This window comes from Rhinoderma darwinii, unplaced genomic scaffold (genome assembly GCF_050947455.1).
Source record: "Rhinoderma darwinii isolate aRhiDar2 unplaced genomic scaffold, aRhiDar2.hap1 Scaffold_1599, whole genome shotgun sequence".
NCBI lineage: Eukaryota > Metazoa > Chordata > Amphibia > Anura > Rhinodermatidae > Rhinoderma > Rhinoderma darwinii.
The window spans coordinates 15,901-37,370 of NW_027462001.1; the positions used below are offsets into that span (position 1 = coordinate 15,901).

General features: G+C 47.9%; 14 non-coding genes across 14 annotated transcripts; all 14 read left to right on the top strand.

The window, feature by feature from the left end:
• Positions 1-927: 927 nt before the first annotated feature.
• Positions 928-1,118, top strand: LOC142699481 (U2 spliceosomal RNA). Its single transcript, XR_012866304.1, has one exon. It is a non-coding gene; the product is annotated as a U2 spliceosomal RNA (small nuclear RNA).
• Positions 1,119-2,414: 1,296 nt separating this feature from the next.
• Positions 2,415-2,605, top strand: LOC142699482 (U2 spliceosomal RNA). Its single transcript, XR_012866305.1, has one exon. It is a non-coding gene; the product is annotated as a U2 spliceosomal RNA (small nuclear RNA).
• A 1,288-nt stretch (positions 2,606-3,893) lies between these two features.
• On the top strand, positions 3,894-4,084 carry LOC142699483 (U2 spliceosomal RNA). Its single transcript, XR_012866306.1, has one exon. It is a non-coding gene; the product is annotated as a U2 spliceosomal RNA (small nuclear RNA).
• Positions 4,085-5,372: 1,288 nt separating this feature from the next.
• LOC142699484 (U2 spliceosomal RNA) lies at positions 5,373-5,563 on the top strand. The gene has a single exon (XR_012866307.1). It is a non-coding gene; the product is annotated as a U2 spliceosomal RNA (small nuclear RNA).
• Positions 5,564-6,855: 1,292 nt separating this feature from the next.
• On the top strand, positions 6,856-7,046 carry LOC142699485 (U2 spliceosomal RNA). Its single transcript, XR_012866308.1, has one exon. It is a non-coding gene; the product is annotated as a U2 spliceosomal RNA (small nuclear RNA).
• A 1,284-nt stretch (positions 7,047-8,330) lies between these two features.
• Positions 8,331-8,521, top strand: LOC142699488 (U2 spliceosomal RNA). Its single transcript, XR_012866310.1, has one exon. It is a non-coding gene; the product is annotated as a U2 spliceosomal RNA (small nuclear RNA).
• A 1,288-nt stretch (positions 8,522-9,809) lies between these two features.
• LOC142699489 (U2 spliceosomal RNA) lies at positions 9,810-10,000 on the top strand. The gene has a single exon (XR_012866311.1). It is a non-coding gene; the product is annotated as a U2 spliceosomal RNA (small nuclear RNA).
• A 1,280-nt stretch (positions 10,001-11,280) lies between these two features.
• LOC142699490 (U2 spliceosomal RNA) lies at positions 11,281-11,471 on the top strand. The gene has a single exon (XR_012866312.1). It is a non-coding gene; the product is annotated as a U2 spliceosomal RNA (small nuclear RNA).
• Positions 11,472-12,747: 1,276 nt separating this feature from the next.
• Positions 12,748-12,938, top strand: LOC142699503 (U2 spliceosomal RNA). The gene has a single exon (XR_012866324.1). It is a non-coding gene; the product is annotated as a U2 spliceosomal RNA (small nuclear RNA).
• A 1,280-nt stretch (positions 12,939-14,218) lies between these two features.
• Positions 14,219-14,409, top strand: LOC142699491 (U2 spliceosomal RNA). Its single transcript, XR_012866313.1, has one exon. It is a non-coding gene; the product is annotated as a U2 spliceosomal RNA (small nuclear RNA).
• A 1,288-nt stretch (positions 14,410-15,697) lies between these two features.
• On the top strand, positions 15,698-15,888 carry LOC142699492 (U2 spliceosomal RNA). Its single transcript, XR_012866314.1, has one exon. It is a non-coding gene; the product is annotated as a U2 spliceosomal RNA (small nuclear RNA).
• A 1,292-nt stretch (positions 15,889-17,180) lies between these two features.
• Positions 17,181-17,371, top strand: LOC142699493 (U2 spliceosomal RNA). Its single transcript, XR_012866315.1, has one exon. It is a non-coding gene; the product is annotated as a U2 spliceosomal RNA (small nuclear RNA).
• A 1,280-nt stretch (positions 17,372-18,651) lies between these two features.
• LOC142699494 (U2 spliceosomal RNA) lies at positions 18,652-18,842 on the top strand. Its single transcript, XR_012866316.1, has one exon. It is a non-coding gene; the product is annotated as a U2 spliceosomal RNA (small nuclear RNA).
• A 1,280-nt stretch (positions 18,843-20,122) lies between these two features.
• LOC142699495 (U2 spliceosomal RNA) lies at positions 20,123-20,313 on the top strand. The gene has a single exon (XR_012866317.1). It is a non-coding gene; the product is annotated as a U2 spliceosomal RNA (small nuclear RNA).
• The last annotated feature ends 1,157 nt before the right edge of the window (positions 20,314-21,470 follow it).

The window sequence follows — 21,470 nt, forward strand, 5'->3', positions numbered from 1 at the left end:
GTCAAATAGTGGAGTGGAGTAGGGGAACAGCAAACAGCCAATAAAGCAGCCCGCCCGCTCGCCTGCCCGCCACAATGGACCTACCTGTGTACACTAGATGGATGTGATGGAATGTACTGTCGTCCCTACATTTCAAGAAGAAGTAAGAATTGCAGTTGCAACAAAGCCTTGCTTGCCTACAAAGAGAGCAGCAATTTGGATTTGTTACTATATTACCTAGAAGAATAACAAACTGTGCAAGGATGGAGGTTGTAGGAGCAAGGAGAAGTTGTCTGTAAAGTTGGTGGATGCCTATTTTCCATTTTGCAGTCCCTTGTCTCCCTCTTGTGGCCTCCTGGAGGCAACTAGCTGTGCAAAAAAAAGACAGCCTGGCGGCCGGCTGTTGCAGTGTTGCCCTCTCAGGCAACACTGAGTGACTGACTGAGCCTCACCGTCTTATATAAAGTTCAGACGGAACTTTGCACGTGTCATAGTGGAGCCCTCAGGATTCCAGAGCCAGCTTTCTGACATCATAATGGGGCCTCAGAGATAAAAGCCTGGGCCCAGGCAGTGTTGGTCAGTGCTGCTCAGCAGGCAGCACTGGACTGGACTGGATTACAGCTGATACAAGGTGTGAAGGAACAAGGGGTGGCTGTGGGCATGCACTTGCTGCCGCTGCCAGTGTTTATCTGCATGGCAGCAGGGCATTTGGGCGTTGCCAGGAAGGCGTTTTTATGTAGATTCCTCCTCTTTCAGCACTGCATTGTGGTGCAAGCAAAAGAAGCAAATCCTGTCTGGCTTCCTCTCCGGCCTTTATTCACCTCCCGTGTAGCTGTGAGTGTGTGAGCCTGCAGGGCCCCATGGAATTGCCTAGAAGTAGGCTGAATCGCTGCAAGGGCTGAACAGCAGTATCGGGCAGGCTCGGGCAACGCGCGGCCCGTTCGGGTTATCGCTTCTCGGCCTTTTGGCTAAGATCAAGTGTAGTATCTGTTCTTATCAGTTTAATATCTGATACGTCCCCTATCTGGGGACCATATATTAAATGGATTTTTAGAACAGGGAGATGGAAATAGAGCTTGCTCTGTCCACTCCACGCATTGACCTGGTATTGCAGTATTTCCAGGACCGGTGCACCCTTTCCTTATGTGTTGACTAAAAGCAGATTCCAAAAGTGTTTTTTGTCTTTGCTATTGTTTCTGTCTTTCTGAAGGGATCTCCCCTTTTAATCCCATTATTTCAACACCTGTTGGACAATGCATGAGTGATAATGAGCTCATTGATTAAATGCAATTAATGAATAGATTGCCACCTCTTGTTGTGTGTCGTCTGTGTTTCTGTGTTTCCGGCATTTCACATTGGAACACCTCATTCACCTTCCTTGTCTTCTCTCCGCCCTCCCTTTTAGGTAAGTTAAAGAGCTGCACCTGAGCCAGCCACTGATTGATTGATTGATTGATTGATTGATTGATTGATTGATTGATTGATTGATTGATTGATGCAGCACAACAGTCAAATAGTGGAGTGGAGTAGGGGAACAGCAAACAGCCAATAAAGCAGCCCGCCCGCTCGCCTGCCCGCCACAATGGACCTACCTGTGTACACTAGATGGATGTGATGGAATGTACTGTCGTCCCTACATTTCAAGAAGAAGTAAGAATTGCAGTTGCAACAAAGCCTTGCTTGCCTACAAAGAGAGCAGCAATTTGGATTTGTTACTATATTACCTAGAAGAATAACAAACTGTGCAAGGATGGAGGTTGTAGGAGCAAGGAGAAGTTGTCTGTAAAGTTGGTGGATGCCTATTTTCCATTTTGCAGTCCCTTGTCTCCCTCTTGTGGCCTCCTGGAGGCAACTAGCTGTGCAAAAAAAAGACAGCCTGGCGGCCGGCTGTTGCAGTGTTGCCCTCTCAGGCAACACTGAGTGACTGACTGAGCCTCACCGTCTTATATAAAGTTCAGACGGAACTTTGCACGTGTCATAGTGGAGCCCTCAGGATTCCAGAGCCAGCTTTCTGACATCATAATGGGGCCTCAGAGATAAAAGCCTGGGCCCAGGCAGTGTTGGTCAGTGCTGCTCAGCAGGCAGCACTGGACTGGACTGGATTACAGCTGATACAAGGTGTGAAGGAACAAGGGGTGGCTGTGGGCATGCACTTGCTGCCGCTGCCAGTGTTTATCTGCATGGCAGCAGGGCATTTGGGCGTTGCCAGGAAGGCGTTTTTATGTAGATTCCTCCTCTTTCAGCACTGCATTGTGGTGCAAGCAAAAGAAGCAAATCCTGTCTGGCTTCCTCTCCGGCCTTTATTCACCTCCCGTGTAGCTGTGAGTGTGTGAGCCTGCAGGGCCCCATGGAATTGCCTAGAAGTAGGCTGAATCGCTGCAAGGGCTGAACAGCAGTATCGGGCAGGCTCGGGCAACGCGCGGCCCGTTCGGGTTATCGCTTCTCGGCCTTTTGGCTAAGATCAAGTGTAGTATCTGTTCTTATCAGTTTAATATCTGATACGTCCCCTATCTGGGGACCATATATTAAATGGATTTTTAGAACAGGGAGATGGAAATAGAGCTTGCTCTGTCCACTCCACGCATTGACCTGGTATTGCAGTATTTCCAGGACCGGTGCACCCTTTCCTTATGTGTTGACTAAAAGCAGATTCCAAAAGTGTTTTTTGTCTTTGCTATTGTTTCTGTCTTTCTGAAGGGATCTCCCCTTTTAATCCCATTATTTCAACACCTGTTGGACAATGCATGAGTGATAATGAGCTCATTGATTAAATGCAATTAATGAATAGATTGCCACCTCTTGTTGTGTGTCGTCTGTGTTTCTGTGTTTCCGGCATTTCACATTGGAACACCTCATTCACCTTCCTTGTCTTCTCTCCGCCCTCCCTTTTAGGTAAGTTAAAGAGCTGCACCTGAGCCAGCCACTGATTGATTGATTGATTGATTGATTGATTGATTGATTGATTGATTGATTGATGCAGCACAACAGTCAAATAGTGGAGTGGAGTAGGGGAACAGCAAACAGCCAATAAAGCAGCCCGCCCGCTCGCCTGCCCGCCACAATGGACCTACCTGTGTACACTAGATGGATGTGATGGAATGTACTGTCGTCCCTACATTTCAAGAAGAAGTAAGAATTGCAGTTGCAACAAAGCCTTGCTTGCCTACAAAGAGAGCAGCAATTTGGATTTGTTACTATGTTACCTAGAAGAATAACAAACTGTGCAAGGATGGAGGTTGTAGGAGCAAGGAGAAGTTGTCTGTAAAGTTGGTGGATGCCTATTTTCCATTTTGCAGTCCCTTGTCTCCCTCTTGTGGCCTCCTGGAGGCAACTAGCTGTGCAAAAAAAAGACAGCCTGGCGGCCGGCTGTTGCAGTGTTGCCCTCTCAGGCAACACTGAGTGACTGACTGAGCCTCACCGTCTTATATAAAGTTCAGACGGAACTTTGCACGTGTCATAGTGGAGCCCTCAGGATTCCAGAGCCAGCTTTCTGACATCATAATGGGGCCTCAGAGATAAAAGCCTGGGCCCAGGCAGTGTTGGTCAGTGCTGCTCAGCAGGCAGCACTGGACTGGACTGGATTACAGCTGATACAAGGTGTGAAGGAACAAGGGGTGGCTGTGGGCATGCACTTGCTGCCGCTGCCAGTGTTTATCTGCATGGCAGCAGGGCATTTGGGCGTTGCCAGGAAGGCGTTTTTATGTAGATTCCTCCTCTTTCAGCACTGCATTGTGGTGCAAGCAAAAGAAGCAAATCCTGTCTGGCTTCCTCTCCGGCCTTTATTCACCTCCCGTGTAGCTGTGAGTGTGTGAGCCTGCAGGGCCCCATGGAATTGCCTAGAAGTAGGCTGAATCGCTGCAAGGGCTGAACAGCAGTATCGGGCAGGCTCGGGCAACGCGCGGCCCGTTCGGGTTATCGCTTCTCGGCCTTTTGGCTAAGATCAAGTGTAGTATCTGTTCTTATCAGTTTAATATCTGATACGTCCCCTATCTGGGGACCATATATTAAATGGATTTTTAGAACAGGGAGATGGAAATAGAGCTTGCTCTGTCCACTCCACGCATTGACCTGGTATTGCAGTATTTCCAGGACCGGTGCACCCTTTCCTTATGTGTTGACTAAAAGCAGATTCCAAAAGTGTTTTTTGTCTTTGCTATTGTTTCTGTCTTTCTGAAGGGATCTCCCCTTTTAAGCCCATTATTTCAACACCTGTTGGACAATGCATGAGTGATAATGAGCTCATTGATTAAATGCAATTAATGAATAGATTGCCACCTCTTGTTGTGTGTCGTCTGTGTTTCTGTGTTTCCGGCATTTCACATTGGAACACCTCATTCACCTTCCTTGTCTTCTCTCCGCCCTCCCTTTTAGGTAAGTTAAAGAGCTGCACCTGAGCCAGCCACTGATTGATTGATTGATTGATTGATTGATTGATTGATTGATTGATTGATTGATGCAGCACAACAGTCAAATAGTGGAGTGGAGTAGGGGAACAGCAAACAGCCAATAAAGCAGCCCGCCCGCTCGCCTGCCCGCCACAATGGACCTACCTGTGTACACTAGATGGATGTGATGGAATGTACTGTCGTCCCTACATTTCAAGAAGAAGTAAGAATTGCAGTTGCAACAAAGCCTTGCTTGCCTACAAAGAGAGCAGCAATTTGGATTTGTTACTATGTTACCTAGAAGAATAACAAACTGTGCAAGGATGGAGGTTGTAGGAGCAAGGAGAAGTTGTCTGTAAAGTTGGTGGATGCCTATTTTCCATTTTGCAGTCCCTTGTCTCCCTCTTGTGGCCTCCTGGAGGCAACTAGCTGTGCAAAAAAAAGACAGCCTGGCGGCCGGCTGTTGCAGTGTTGCCCTCTCAGGCAACACTGAGTGACTGACTGAGCCTCACCGTCTTATATAAAGTTCAGACGGAACTTTGCACGTGTCATAGTGGAGCCCTCAGGATTCCAGAGCCAGCTTTCTGACATCATAATGGGGCCTCAGAGATAAAAGCCTGGGCCCAGGCAGTGTTGGTCAGTGCTGCTCAGCAGGCAGCACTGGACTGGACTGGATTACAGCTGATACAAGGTGTGAAGGAACAAGGGGTGGCTGTGGGCATGCACTTGCTGCCGCTGCCAGTGTTTATCTGCATGGCAGCAGGGCATTTGGGCGTTGCCAGGAAGGCGTTTTTATGTAGATTCCTCCTCTTTCAGCACTGCATTGTGGTGCAAGCAAAAGAAGCAAATCCTGTCTGGCTTCCTCTCCGGCCTTTATTCACCTCCCGTGTAGCTGTGAGTGTGTGAGCCTGCAGGGCCCCATGGAATTGCCTAGAAGTAGGCTGAATCGCTGCAAGGGCTGAACAGCAGTATCGGGCAGGCTCGGGCAACGCGCGGCCCGTTCGGGTTATCGCTTCTCGGCCTTTTGGCTAAGATCAAGTGTAGTATCTGTTCTTATCAGTTTAATATCTGATACGTCCCCTATCTGGGGACCATATATTAAATGGATTTTTAGAACAGGGAGATGGAAATAGAGCTTGCTCTGTCCACTCCACGCATTGACCTGGTATTGCAGTATTTCCAGGACCGGTGCACCCTTTCCTTATGTGTTGACTAAAAGCAGATTCCAAAAGTGTTTTTTGTCTTTGCTATTGTTTCTGTCTTTCTGAAGGGATCTCCCCTTTTAATCCCATTATTTCAACACCTGTTGGACAATGCATGAGTGATAATGAGCTCATTGATTAAATGCAATTAATGAATAGATTGCCACCTCTTGTTGTGTGTCGTCTGTGTTTCTGTGTTTCCGGCATTTCACATTGGAACACCTCATTCACCTTCCTTGTCTTCTCTCCGCCCTCCCTTTTAGGTAAGTTAAAGAGCTGCACCTGAGCCAGCCACTGATTGATTGATTGATTGATTGATTGATTGATTGATTGATTGATTGATTGATTGATGCAGCACAACAGTCAAATAGTGGAGTGGAGTAGGGGAACAGCAAACAGCCAATAAAGCAGCCCGCCCGCTCGCCTGCCCGCCACAATGGACCTACCTGTGTACACTAGATGGATGTGATGGAATGTACTGTCGTCCCTACATTTCAAGAAGACGTAAGAATTGCAGTTGCAACAAAGCCTTGCTTGCCTACAAAGAGAGCAGCAATTTGGATTTGTTACTATGTTACCTAGAAGAATAACAAACTGTGCAAGGATGGAGGTTGTAGGAGCAAGGAGAAGTTGTCTGTAAAGTTGGTGGATGCCTATTTTCCATTTTGCAGTCCCTTGTCTCCCTCTTGTGGCCTCCTGGAGGCAACTAGCTGTGCAAAAAAAAGACAGCCTGGCGGCCGGCTGTTGCAGTGTTGCCCTCTCAGGCAACACTGAGTGACTGACTGAGCCTCACCGTCTTATATAAAGTTCAGACGGAACTTTGCACGTGTCATAGTGGAGCCCTCAGGATTCCAGAGCCAGCTTTCTGACATCATAATGGGGCCTCAGAGATAAAAGCCTGGGCCCAGGCAGTGTTGGTCAGTGCTGCTCAGCAGGCAGCACTGGACTGGACTGGATTACAGCTGATACAAGGTGTGAAGGAACAAGGGGTGGCTGTGGGCATGCACTTGCTGCCGCTGCCAGTGTTTATCTGCATGGCAGCAGGGCATTTGGGCGTTGCCAGGAAGGCGTTTTTATGTAGATTCCTCCTCTTTCAGCACTGCATTGTGGTGCAAGCAAAAGAAGCAAATCCTGTCTGGCTTCCTCTCCGGCCTTTATTCACCTCCCGTGTAGCTGTGAGTGTGTGAGCCTGCAGGGCCCCATGGAATTGCCTAGAAGTAGGCTGAATCGCTGCAAGGGCTGAACAGCAGTATCGGGCAGGCTCGGGCAACGCGCGGCCCGTTCGGGTTATCGCTTCTCGGCCTTTTGGCTAAGATCAAGTGTAGTATCTGTTCTTATCAGTTTAATATCTGATACGTCCCCTATCTGGGGACCATATATTAAATGGATTTTTAGAACAGGGAGATGGAAATAGAGCTTGCTCTGTCCACTCCACGCATTGACCTGGTATTGCAGTATTTCCAGGACCGGTGCACCCTTTCCTTATGTGTTGACTAAAAGCAGATTCCAAAAGTGTTTTTTGTCTTTGCTATTGTTTCTGTCTTTCTGAAGGGATCTCCCCTTTTAAGCCCATTATTTCAACACCTGTTGGACAATGCATGAGTGATAATGAGCTCATTGATTAAATGCAATTAATGAATAGATTGCCACCTCTTGTTGTGTGTCGTCTGTGTTTCTGTGTTTCCGGCATTTCACATTGGAACACCTCATTCACCTTCCTTGTCTTCTCTCCGCCCTCCCTTTTAGGTAAGTTAAAGAGCTGCACCTGAGCCAGCCACTGATTGATTGATTGATTGATTGATTGATTGATTGATTGATTGATTGATGCAGCACAACAGTCAAATAGTGGAGTGGAGTAGGGGAACAGCAAACAGCCAATAAAGCAGCCCGCCCGCTCGCCTGCCCGCCACAATGGACCTACCTGTGTACACTAGATGGATGTGATGGAATGTACTGTCGTCCCTACATTTCAAGAAGAAGTAAGAATTGCAGTTGCAACAAAGCCTTGCTTGCCTACAAAGAGAGCAGCAATTTGGATTTGTTACTATGTTACCTAGAAGAATAACAAACTGTGCAAGGATGGAGGTTGTAGGAGCAAGGAGAAGTTGTCTGTAAAGTTGGTGGATGCCTATTTTCCATTTTGCAGTCCCTTGTCTCCCTCTTGTGGCCTCCTGGAGGCAACTAGCTGTGCAAAAAAAAGACAGCCTGGCGGCCGGCTGTTGCAGTGTTGCCCTCTCAGGCAACACTGAGTGACTGACTGAGCCTCACCGTCTTATATAAAGTTCAGACGGAACTTTGCACGTGTCATAGTGGAGCCCTCAGGATTCCAGAGCCAGCTTTCTGACATCATAATGGGGCCTCAGAGATAAAAGCCTGGGCCCAGGCAGTGTTGGTCAGTGCTGCTCAGCAGGCAGCACTGGACTGGACTGGATTACAGCTGATACAAGGTGTGAAGGAACAAGGGGTGGCTGTGGGCATGCACTTGCTGCCGCTGCCAGTGTTTATCTGCATGGCAGCAGGGCATTTGGGCGTTGCCAGGAAGGCGTTTTTATGTAGATTCCTCCTCTTTCAGCACTGCATTGTGGTGCAAGCAAAAGAAGCAAATCCTGTCTGGCTTCCTCTCCGGCCTTTATTCACCTCCCGTGTAGCTGTGAGTGTGTGAGCCTGCAGGGCCCCATGGAATTGCCTAGAAGTAGGCTGAATCGCTGCAAGGGCTGAACAGCAGTATCGGGCAGGCTCGGGCAACGCGCGGCCCGTTCGGGTTATCGCTTCTCGGCCTTTTGGCTAAGATCAAGTGTAGTATCTGTTCTTATCAGTTTAATATCTGATACGTCCCCTATCTGGGGACCATATATTAAATGGATTTTTAGAACAGGGAGATGGAAATAGAGCTTGCTCTGTCCACTCCACGCATTGACCTGGTATTGCAGTATTTCCAGGACCGGTGCACCCTTTCCTTATGTGTTGACTAAAAGCAGATTCCAAAAGTGTTTTTTGTCTTTGCTATTGTTTCTGTCTTTCTGAAGGGATCTCCCCTTTTAATCCCATTATTTCAACACCTGTTGGACAATGCATGAGTGATAATGAGCTCATTGATTAAATGCAATTAATGAATAGATTGCCACCTCTTGTTGTGTGTCGTCTGTGTTTCTGTGTTTCCGGCATTTCACATTGGAACACCTCATTCACCTTCCTTGTCTTCTCTCCGCCCTCCCTTTTAGGTAAGTTAAAGAGCTGCACCTGAGCCAGCCACTGATTGATTGATTGATTGATTGATTGATTGATTGATTGATTGATTGATTGATGCAGCACAACAGTCAAATAGTGGAGTGGAGTAGGGGAACAGCAAACAGCCAATAAAGCAGCCCGCCCGCTCGCCTGCCCGCCACAATGGACCTACATGTGTACACTAGATGGATGTGATGGAATGTACTGTCGTCCCTACATTTCAAGAAGAAGTAAGAATTGCAGTTGCAACAAAGCCTTGCTTGCCTACAAAGAGAGCAGCAATTTGGATTTGTTACTATGTTACCTAGAAGAATAACAAACTGTGCAAGGATGGAGGTTGTAGGAGCAAGGAGAAGTTGTCTGTAAAGTTGGTGGATGCCTATTTTCCATTTTGCAGTCCCTTGTCTCCCTCTTGTGGCCTCCTGGAGGCAACTAGCTGTGCAAAAAAAAGACAGCCTGGCGGCCGGCTGTTGCAGTGTTGCCCTCTCAGGCAACACTGAGTGACTGACTGAGCCTCACCGTCTTATATAAAGTTCAGACGGAACTTTGCACGTGTCATAGTGGAGCCCTCAGGATTCCAGAGCCAGCTTTCTGACATCATAATGGGGCCTCAGAGATAAAAGCCTGGGCCCAGGCAGTGTTGGTCAGTGCTGCTCAGCAGGCAGCACTGGACTGGACTGGATTACAGCTGATACAAGGTGTGAAGGAACAAGGGGTGGCTGTGGGCATGCACTTGCTGCCGCTGCCAGTGTTTATCTGCATGGCAGCAGGGCATTTGGGCGTTGCCAGGAAGGCGTTTTTATGTAGATTCCTCCTCTTTCAGCACTGCATTGTGGTGCAAGCAAAAGAAGCAAATCCTGTCTGGCTTCCTCTCCGGCCTTTATTCACCTCCCGTGTAGCTGTGAGTGTGTGAGCCTGCAGGGCCCCATGGAATTGCCTAGAAGTAGGCTGAATCGCTGCAAGGGCTGAACAGCAGTATCGGGCAGGCTCGGGCAACGCGCGGCCCGTTCGGGTTATCGCTTCTCGGCCTTTTGGCTAAGATCAAGTGTAGTATCTGTTCTTATCAGTTTAATATCTGATACGTCCCCTATCTGGGGACCATATATTAAATGGATTTTTAGAACAGGGAGATGGAAATAGAGCTTGCTCTGTCCACTCCACGCATTGACCTGGTATTGCAGTATTTCCAGGACCGGTGCACCCTTTCCTTATGTGTTGACTAAAAGCAGATTCCAAAAGTGTTTTTTGTCTTTGCTATTGTTTCTGTCTTTCTGAAGGGATCTCCCCTTTTAATCCCATTATTTCAACACCTGTTGGACAATGCATGAGTGATAATGAGCTCATTGATTAAATGCAATTAATGAATAGATTGCCACCTCTTGTTGTGTGTCGTCTGTGTTTCTGTGTTTCCGGCATTTCACATTGGAACACCTCATTCACCTTCCTTGTCTTCTCTCCGCCCTCCCTTTTAGGTAAGTTAAAGAGCTGCACCTGAGCCAGCCACTGATTGATTGATTGATTGATTGATTGATTGATTGATTGATTGATGCAGCACAACAGTCAAATAGTGGAGTGGAGTAGGGGAACAGCAAACAGCCAATAAAGCAGCCCGCCCGCTCGCCTGCCCGCCACAATGGACCTACCTGTGTACACTAGATGGATGTGATGGAATGTACTGTCGTCCCTACATTTCAAGAAGAAGTAAGAATTGCAGTTGCAACAAAGCCTTGCTTGCCTACAAAGAGAGCAGCAATTTGGATTTGTTACTATGTTACCTAGAAGAATAACAAACTGTGCAAGGATGGAGGTTGTAGGAGCAAGGAGAAGTTGTCTGTAAAGTTGGTGGATGCCTATTTTCCATTTTGCAGTCCCTTGTCTCCCTCTTGTGGCCTCCTGGAGGCAACTAGCTGTGCAAAAAAAAGACAGCCTGGCGGCCGGCTGTTGCAGTGTTGCCCTCTCAGGCAACACTGAGTGACTGACTGAGCCTCACCGTCTTATATAAAGTTCAGACGGAACTTTGCACGTGTCATAGTGGAGCCCTCAGGATTCCAGAGCCAGCTTTCTGACATCATAATGGGGCCTCAGAGATAAAAGCCTGGGCCCAGGCAGTGTTGGTCAGTGCTGCTCAGCAGGCAGCACTGGACTGGACTGGATTACAGCTGATACAAGGTGTGAAGGAACAAGGGGTGGCTGTGGGCATGCACTTGCTGCCGCTGCCAGTGTTTATCTGCATGGCAGCAGGGCATTTGGGCGTTGCCAGGAAGGCGTTTTTATGTAGATTCCTCCTCTTTCAGCACTGCATTGTGGTGCAAGCAAAAGAAGCAAATCCTGTCTGGCTTCCTCTCCGGCCTTTATTCACCTCCCGTGTAGCTGTGAGTGTGTGAGCCTGCAGGGCCCCATGGAATTGCCTAGAAGTAGGCTGAATCGCTGCAAGGGCTGAACAGCAGTATCGGGCAGGCTCGGGCAACGCGCGGCCCGTTCGGGTTATCGCTTCTCGGCCTTTTGGCTAAGATCAAGTGTAGTATCTGTTCTTATCAGTTTAATATCTGATACGTCCCCTATCTGGGGACCATATATTAAATGGATTTTTAGAACAGGGAGATGGAAATAGAGCTTGCTCTGTCCACTCCACGCATTGACCTGGTATTGCAGTATTTCCAGGACCGGTGCACCCTTTCCTTATGTGTTGACTAAAAGCAGATTCCAAAAGTGTTTTTTGTCTTTGCTATTGTTTCTGTCTTTCTGAAGGGATCTCCCCTTTTAATCCCATTATTTCAACACCTGTTGGACAATGCATGAGTGATAATGAGCTCATTGATTAAATGCAATTAATGAATAGATTGCCACCTCTTGTTGTGTGTCGTCTGTGTTTCTGTGTTTCCGGCATTTCACATTGGAACACCTCATTCACCTTCCTTGTCTTCTCTCCGCCCTCCCTTTTAGGTAAGTTAAAGAGCTGCACCTGAGCCAGCCACTGATTGATTGATTGATTGATTGATTGATTGATTGATTGATGCAGCACAACAGTCAAATAGTGGAGTGGAGTAGGGGAACAGCAAACAGCCAATAAAGCAGCCCGCCCGCTCGCCTGCCCGCCACAATGGACCTACCTGTGTACACTAGATGGATGTGATGGAATGTACTGTCGTCCCTACATTTCAAGAAGAAGTAAGAATTGCAGTTGCAACAAAGCCTTGCTTGCCTACAAAGAGAGCAGCAATTTGGATTTGTTACTATGTTACCTAGAAGAATAACAAACTGTGCAAGGATGGAGGTTGTAGGAGCAAGGAGAAGTTGTCTGTAAAGTTGGTGGATGCCTATTTTCCATTTTGCAGTCCCTTGTCTCCCTCTTGTGGCCTCCTGGAGGCAACTAGCTGTGCAAAAAAAAGACAGCCTGGCGGCCGGCTGTTGCAGTGTTGCCCTCTCAGGCAACACTGAGTGACTGACTGAGCCTCACCGTCTTATATAAAGTTCAGACGGAACTTTGCACGTGTCATAGTGGAGCCCTCAGGATTCCAGAGCCAGCTTTCTGACATCATAATGGGGCCTCAGAGATAAAAGCCTGGGCCCAGGCAGTGTTGGTCAGTGCTGCTCAGCAGGCAGCACTGGACTGGACTGGATTACAGCTGATACAAGGTGTGAAGGAACAAGGGGTGGCTGTGGGCATGCACTTGCTGCCGCTGCCAGTGTTTATCTGCATGGCAGCAGGGCATTTGGGCGTTGCCAGGAAGGCGTTTTTATGTAGATTCCTCCTCTTTCAGCACTGCATTGTGGTGCAAGCAAAAGAAGCAAATCCTGTCTGGCTTCCTCTCCGGCCTTTATTCACCTCCCGTGTAGCTGTGAGTGTGTGAGCCTGCAGGGCCCCATGGAATTGCCTAGAAGTAGGCTGAATCGCTGCAAGGGCTGAACAGCAGTATCGGGCAGGCTCGGGCAACGCGCGGCCCGTTCGGGTTATCGCTTCTCGGCCTTTTGGCTAAGATCAAGTGTAGTATCTGTTCTTATCAGTTTAATATCTGATACGTCCCCTATCTGGGGACCATATATTAAATGGATTTTTAGAACAGGGAGATGGAAATAGAGCTTGCTCTGTCCACTCCACGCATTGACCTGGTATTGCAGTATTCCCAGGACCGGTGCACCCTTTCCTTATGTGTTGACTAAAAGCAGATTCCAAAAGTGTTTTTTGTCTTTGCTATTGTTTCTGTCTTTCTGAAGGGATCTCCCCTTTTAATCCCATTATTTCAACACCTGTTGGACAATGCATGAGTGATAATGAGCTCATTGATTAAATGCAATTAATGAATAGATTGCCACCTCTTGTTGTGTGTCGTCTGTGTTTCTGTGTTTCCGGCATTTCACATTGGAACACCTCATTCACCTTCCTTGTCTTCTCTCCGCCCTCCCTTTTAGGTAAGTTAAAGAGCTGCACCTGAGCCAGCCACTGATTGATTGATTGATTGATTGATTGATTGATTGATTGATTGATGCAGCACAACAGTCAAATAGTGGAGTGGAGTAGGGGAACAGCAAACAGCCAATAAAGCAGCCCGCCCGCTCGCCTGCCCGCCACAATGGACCTACCTGTGTACACTAGATGGATGTGATGGAATGTACTGTCGTCCCTACATTTCAAGAAGAAGTAAGAATTGCAGTTGCAACAAAGCCTTGCTTGCCTACAAAGAGAGCAGCAATTTGGATTTGTTACTATGTTACCTAGAAGAATAACAAACTGTGCAAGGATGGAGGTTGTAGGAGCAAGGAGAAGTTGTCTGTAAAGTTGGTGGATGCCTATTTTCCATTTTGCAGTCCCTTGTCTCCCTCTTGTGGCCTCCTGGAGGCAACTAGCTGTGCAAAAAAAAGACAGCCTGGCGGCCGGCTGTTGCAGTGTTGCCCTCTCAGGCAACACTGAGTGACTGACTGAGCCTCACCATCTTATATAAAGTTCAGACGGAACTTTGCACGTGTCATAGTGGAGCCCTCAGGATTCCAGAGCCAGCTTTCTGACATCATAATGGGGCCTCAGAGATAAAAGCCTGGGCCCAGGCAGTGTTGGTCAGTGCTGCTCAGCAGGCAGCACTGGACTGGACTGGATTACAGCTGATACAAGGTGTGAAGGAACAAGGGGTGGCTGTGGGCATGCACTTGCTGCCGCTGCCAGTGTTTATCTGCATGGCAGCAGGGCATTTGGGCGTTGCCAGGAAGGCGTTTTTATGTAGATTCCTCCTCTTTCAGCACTGCATTGTGGTGCAAGCAAAAGAAGCAAATCCTGTCTGGCTTCCTCTCCGGCCTTTATTCACCTCCCGTGTAGCTGTGAGTGTGTGAGCCTGCAGGGCCCCATGGAATTGCCTAGAAGTAGGCTGAATCGCTGCAAGGGCTGAACAGCAGTATCGGGCAGGCTCGGGCAACGCGCGGCCCGTTCGGGTTATCGCTTCTCGGCCTTTTGGCTAAGATCAAGTGTAGTATCTGTTCTTATCAGTTTAATATCTGATACGTCCCCTATCTGGGGACCATATATTAAATGGATTTTTAGAACAGGGAGATGGAAATAGAGCTTGCTCTGTCCACTCCACGCATTGACCTGGTATTGCAGTATTTCCAGGACCGGTGCACCCTTTCCTTATGTGTTGACTAAAAGCAGATTCCAAAAGTGTTTTTTGTCTTTGCTATTGTTTCTGTCTTTCTGAAGGGATCTCCCCTTTTAATCCCATTATTTCAACACCTGTTGGACAATGCATGAGTGATAATGAGCTCATTGATTAAATGCAATTAATGAATAGATTGCCACCTCTTGTTGTGTGTCGTCTGTGTTTCTGTGTTTCCGGCATTTCACATTGGAACACCTCATTCACCTTCCTTGTCTTCTCTCCGCCCTCCCTTTTAGGTAAGTTAAAGAGCTGCACCTGAGCCAGCCACTGATTGATTGATTGATTGATTGATTGATTGATTGATTGATTGATTGATTGATGCAGCACAACAGTCAAATAGTGGAGTGGAGTAGGGGAACAGCAAACAGCCAATAAAGCAGCCCGCCCGCTCGCCTGCCCGCCACAATGGACCTACCTGTGTACACTAGATGGATGTGATGGAATGTACTGTCGTCCCTACATTTCAAGAAGAAGTAAGAATTGCAGTTGCAACAAAGCCTTGCTTGCCTACAAAGAGAGCAGCAATTTGGATTTGTTACTATGTTACCTAGAAGAATAACAAACTGTGCAAGGATGGAGGTTGTAGGAGCAAGGAGAAGTTGTCTGTAAAGTTGGTGGATGCCTATTTTCCATTTTGCAGTCCCTTGTCTCCCTCTTGTGGCCTCCTGGAGGCAACTAGCTGTGCAAAAAAAAGACAGCCTGGCGGCCGGCTGTTGCAGTGTTGCCCTCTCAGGCAACACTGAGTGACTGACTGAGCCTCACCGTCTTATATAAAGTTCAGACGGAACTTTGCACGTGTCATAGTGGAGCCCTCAGGATTCCAGAGCCAGCTTTCTGACATCATAATGGGGCCTCAGAGATAAAAGCCTGGGCCCAGGCAGTGTTGGTCAGTGCTGCTCAGCAGGCAGCACTGGACTGGACTGGATTACAGCTGATACAAGGTGTGAAGGAACAAGGGGTGGCTGTGGGCATGCACTTGCTGCCGCTGCCAGTGTTTATCTGCATGGCAGCAGGGCATTTGGGCGTTGCCAGGAAGGCGTTTTTATGTAGATTCCTCCTCTTTCAGCACTGCATTGTGGTGCAAGCAAAAGAAGCAAATCCTGTCTGGCTTCCTCTCCGGCCTTTATTCACCTCCCGTGTAGCTGTGAGTGTGTGAGCCTGCAGGGCCCCATGGAATTGCCTAGAAGTAGGCTGAATCGCTGCAAGGGCTGAACAGCAGTATCGGGCAGGCTCGGGCAACGCGCGGCCCGTTCGGGTTATCGCTTCTCGGCCTTTTGGCTAAGATCAAGTGTAGTATCTGTTCTTATCAGTTTAATATCTGATACGTCCCCTATCTGGGGACCATATATTAAATGGATTTTTAGAACAGGGAGATGGAAATAGAGCTTGCTCTGTCCACTCCACGCATTGACCTGGTATTGCAGTATTTCCAGGACCGGTGCACCCTTTCCTTATGTGTTGACTAAAAGCAGATTCCAAAAGTGTTTTTTGTCTTTGCTATTGTTTCTGTCTTTCTGAAGGGATCTCCCCTTTTAATCCCATTATTTCAACACCTGTTGGACAATGCATGAGTGATAATGAGCTCATTGATTAAATGCAATTAATGAATAGATTGCCACCTCTTGTTGTGTGTCGTCTGTGTTTCTGTGTTTCCGGCATTTCACATTGGAACACCTCATTCACCTTCCTTGTCTTCTCTCCGCCCTCCCTTTTAGGTAAGTTAAAGAGCTGCACCTGAGCCAGCCACTGATTGATTGATTGATTGATTGATTGATTGATTGATTGATTGATTGATTGATTGATGCAGCACAACAGTCAAATAGTGGAGTGGAGTAGGGGAACAGCAAACAGCCAATAAAGCAGCCCGCCCGCTCGCCTGCCCGCCACAATGGACCTACCTGTGTACACTAGATGGATGTGATGGAATGTACTGTCGTCCCTACATTTCAAGAAGAAGTAAGAATTGCAGTTGCAACAAAGCCTTGCTTGCCTACAAAGAGAGCAGCAATTTGGATTTGTTACTATGTTACCTAGAAGAATAACAAACTGTGCAAGGATGGAGGTTGTAGGAGCAAGGAGAAGTTGTCTGTAAAGTTGGTGGATGCCTATTTTCCATTTTGCAGTCCCTTGTCTCCCTCTTGTGGCCTCCTGGAGGCAACTAGCTGTGCAAAAAAAAGACAGCCTGGCGGCCGGCTGTTGCAGTGTTGCCCTCTCAGGCAACACTGAGTGACTGACTGAGCCTCACCGTCTTATATAAAGTTCAGACGGAACTTTGCACGTGTCATAGTGGAGCCCTCAGGATTCCAGAGCCAGCTTTCTGACATCATAATGGGGCCTCAGAGATAAAAGCCTGGGCCCAGGCAGTGTTGGTCAGTGCTGCTCAGCAGGCAGCACTGGACTGGACTGGATTACAGCTGATACAAGGTGTGAAGGAACAAGGGGTGGCTGTGGGCATGCACTTGCTGCCGCTGCCAGTGTTTATCTGCATGGCAGCAGGGCATTTGGGCATTGCCAGGAAGGCGTTTTTATGTAGATTCCTCCTCTTTCAGCACTGCATTGTGGTGCAAGCAAAAGAAGCAAATCCTGTCTGGCTTCCTCTCCGGCCTTTATTCACCTCCCGTGTAGCTGTGAGTGTGTGAGCCTGCAGGGCCCCATGGAATTGCCTAGAAGTAGGCTGAATCGCTGCAAGGGCTGAACAGCAGTATCGGGCAGGCTCGGGCAACGCGCGGCCCGTTCGGGTTATCGCTTCTCGGCCTTTTGGCTAAGATCAAGTGTAGTATCTGTTCTTATCAGTTTAATATCTGATACGTCCCCTATCTGGGGACCATATATTAAATGGATTTTTAGAACAGGGAGATGGAAATAGAGCTTGCTCTGTCCACTCCACGCATTGACCTGGTATTGCAGTATTTCCAGGACCGGTGCACCCTTTCCTTATGTGTTGACTAAAAGCAGATTCCAAAAGTGTTTTTTGTCTTTGCTATTGTTTCTGTCTTTCTGAAGGGATCTCCCCTTTTAATCCCATTATTTCAACACCTGTTGGACAATGCATGAGTGATAATGAGCTCATTGATTAAATGCAATTAATGAATAGATTGCCACCTCTTGTTGTGTGTCGTCTGTGTTTCTGTGTTTCCGGCATTTCACATTGGAACACCTCATTCACCTTCCTTGTCTTCTCTCCGCCCTCCCTTTTAGGTAAGTTAAAGAGCTGCACCTGAGCCAGCCACTGATTGATTGATTGATTGATTGATTGATTGATTGATTGATTGATGCAGCACAACAGTCAAATAGTGGAGTGGAGTAGGGGAACAGCAAACAGCCAATAAAGCAGCCCGCCCGCTCGCCTGCCCGCCACAATGGACCTACCTGTGTACACTAGATGGATGTGATGGAATGTACTGTCGTCCCTACATTTCAAGAAGAAGTAAGAATTGCAGTTGCAACAAAGCCTTGCTTGCCTACAAAGAGAGCAGCAATTTGGATTTGTTACTATGTTACCTAGAAGAATAACAAACTGTGCAAGGATGGAGGTTGTAGGAGCAAGGAGAAGTTGTCTGTAAAGTTGGTGGATGCCTATTTTCCATTTTGCAGTCCCTTGTCTCCCTCTTGTGGCCTCCTGGAGGCAACTAGCTGTGCAAAAAAAAGACAGCCTGGCGGCCGGCTGTTGCAGTGTTGCCCTCTCAGGCAACACTGAGTGACTGACTGAGCCTCACCATCTTATATAAAGTTCAGACGGAACTTTGCACGTGTCATAGTGGAGCCCTCAGGATTCCAGAGCCAGCTTTCTGACATCATAATGGGGCCTCAGAGATAAAAGCCTGGGCCCAGGCAGTGTTGGTCAGTGCTGCTCAGCAGGCAGCACTGGACTGGACTGGATTACAGCTGATACAAGGTGTGAAGGAACAAGGGGTGGCTGTGGGCATGCACTTGCTGCCGCTGCCAGTGTTTATCTGCATGGCAGCAGGGCATTTGGGCGTTGCCAGGAAGGCGTTTTTATGTTGATTCCTCCTCTTTCAGCACTGCATTGTGGTGCAAGCAAAAGAAGCAAATCCTGTCTGGCTTCCTCTCCGGCCTTTATTCACCTCCCGTGTAGCTGTGAGTGTGTGAGCCTGCAGGGCCCCATGGAATTGCCTAGAAGTAGGCTGAATCGCTGCAAGGGCTGAACAGCAGTATCGGGCAGGCTCGGGCAACGCGCGGCCCGTTCGGGTTATCGCTTCTCGGCCTTTTGGCTAAGATCAAGTGTAGTATCTGTTCTTATCAGTTTAATATCTGATACGTCCCCTATCTGGGGACCATATATTAAATGGATTTTTAGAACAGGGAGATGGAAATAGAGCTTGCTCTGTCCACTCCACGCATTGACCTGGTATTGCAGTATTTCCAGGACCGGTGCACCCTTTCCTTATGTGTTGACTAAAAGCAGATTCCAAAAGTGTTTTTTGTCTTTGCTATTGTTTCTGTCTTTCTGAAGGGATCTCCCCTTTTAATCCCATTATTTCAACACCTGTTGGACAATGCATGAGTGATAATGAGCTCATTGATTAAATGCAATTAATGAATAGATTGCCACCTCTTGTTGTGTGTCGTCTGTGTTTCTGTGTTTCCGGCATTTCACATTGGAACACCTCATTCACCTTCCTTGTCTTCTCTCCGCCCTCCCTTTTAGGTAAGTTAAAGAGCTGCACCTGAGCCAGCCACTGATTGATTGATTGATTGATTGATTGATTGATTGATTGATTGATGCAGCACAACAGTCAAATAGTGGAGTGGAGTAGGGGAACAGCAAACAGCCAATAAAGCAGCCCGCCCGCTCGCCTGCCCGCCACAATGGACCTACCTGTGTACACTAGATGGATGTGATGGAATGTACTGTCGTCCCTACATTTCAAGAAGAAGTAAGAATTGCAGTTGCAACAAAGCCTTGCTTGCCTACAAAGAGAGCAGCAATTTGGATTTGTTACTATGTTACCTAGAAGAATAACAAACTGTGCAAGGATGGAGGTTGTAGGAGCAAGGAGAAGTTGTCTGTAAAGTTGGTGGATGCCTATTTTCCATTTTGCAGTCCCTTGTCTCCCTCTTGTGGCCTCCTGGAGGCAACTAGCTGTGCAAAAAAAAGACAGCCTGGCGGCCGGCTGTTGCAGTGTTGCCCTCTCAGGCAACACTGAGTGACTGACTGAGCCTCACCGTCTTATATAAAGTTCAGACGGAACTTTGCACGTGTCATAGTGGAGCCCTCAGGATTCCAGAGCCAGCTTTCTGACATCATAATGGGGCCTCAGAGATAAAAGCCTGGGCCCAGGCAGTGTTGGTCAGTGCTGCTCAGCAGGCAGCACTGGACTGGACTGGATTACAGCTGATACAAGGTGTGAAGGAACAAGGGGTGGCTGTGGGCATGCACTTGCTGCCGCTGCCAGTGTTTATCTGCATGGCAGCAGGGCATTTGGGCATTGCCAGGAAGGCGTTTTTATGTAGATTCCTCCTCTTTCAGCACTGCATTGTGGTGCAAGCAAAAGAAGCAAATCCTGTCTGGCTTCCTCTCCGGCCTTTATTCACCTCCCGTGTAGCTGTGAGTGTGTGAGCCTGCAGGGCCCCATGGAATTGCCTAGAAGTAGGCTGAATCGCTGCAAGGGCTGAACAGCAGTATCGGGCAGGCTCGGGCAACGCGCGGCCCGTTCGGGTTATCGCTTCTCGGCCTTTTGGCTAAGATCAAGTGTAGTATCTGTTCTTATCAGTTTAATATCTGATACGTCCCCTATCTGGGGACCATATATTAAATGGATTTTTAGAACAGGGAGATGGAAATAGAGCTTGCTCTGTCCACTCCACGCATTGACCTGGTATTGCAGTATTTCCAGGACCGGTGCACCCTTTCCTTATGTGTTGACTAAAAGCAGATTCCAAAAGTGTTTTTTGTCTTTGCTATTGTTTCTGTCTTTCTGAAGGGATCTCCCCTTTTAATCCCATTATTTCAACACCTGTTGGACAATGCATGAGTGATAATGAGCTCATTGATTAAATGCAATTAATGAATAGATTGCCACCTCTTGTTGTGTGTCGTCTGTGTTTCTGTGTTTCCGGCATTTCACATTGGAACACCTCATTCACCTTCCTTGTCTTCTCTCCGCCCTCCCTTTTAGGTAAGTTAAAGAGCTGCACCTGAGCCAGCCACTGATTGATTGATTGATTGATTGATTGATTGATTGATTGATTGATTGATTGATGCAGCACAACAGTCAAATAGTGGAGTGGAGTAGGGGAACAGCAAACAGCCAATAAAGCAGCCCGCCCGCTCGCCTGCCCGCCACAATGGACCTACCTGTGTACACTAGATGGATGTGATGGAATGTACTGTCGTCCCTACATTTCAAGAAGAAGTAAGAATTGCAGTTGCAACAAAGCCTTGCTTGCCTACAAAGAGAGCAGCAATTTGGATTTGTTACTATGTTACCTAGAAGAATAACAAACTGTGCAAGGATGGAGGTTGTAGGAGCAAGGAGAAGTTGTCTGTAAAGTTGGTGGATGCCTATTTTCCATTTTGCAGTCCCTTGTCTCCCTCTTGTGGCCTCCTGGAGGCAACTAGCTGTGCAAAAAAAAGACAGCCTGGCGGCCGGCTGTTGCAGTGTTGCCCTCTCAGGCAACACTGAGTGACTGACTGAGCCTCACCGTCTTATATAAAGTTCAGACGGAACTTTGCACGTGTCATAGTGGAGCCCTCAGGATTCCAGAGCCAGCTTTCTGACATCATAATGGGGCCTCAGAGATAAAAGCCTGGGCCCAGGCAGTGTTGGTCAGTGCTGCTCAGCAGGCAGCACTGGACTGGACTGGATTACAGATGATACAAGGTGTGAAGGAACAAGGGGTGGCTGTGGGCATGCACTTGCTGCCGCTGCCAGTGTTTATCTGCATGGCAGCAGGGCATTTGGGCGTTGCCAGGAAGGCGTTTTTATGTAGATTCCTCCTCTTTCAGCACTGCATTGTGGTGCAAGCAAAAGAAGCAAATCCTGTCTGGCTTCCTCTCCGGCCTTTAT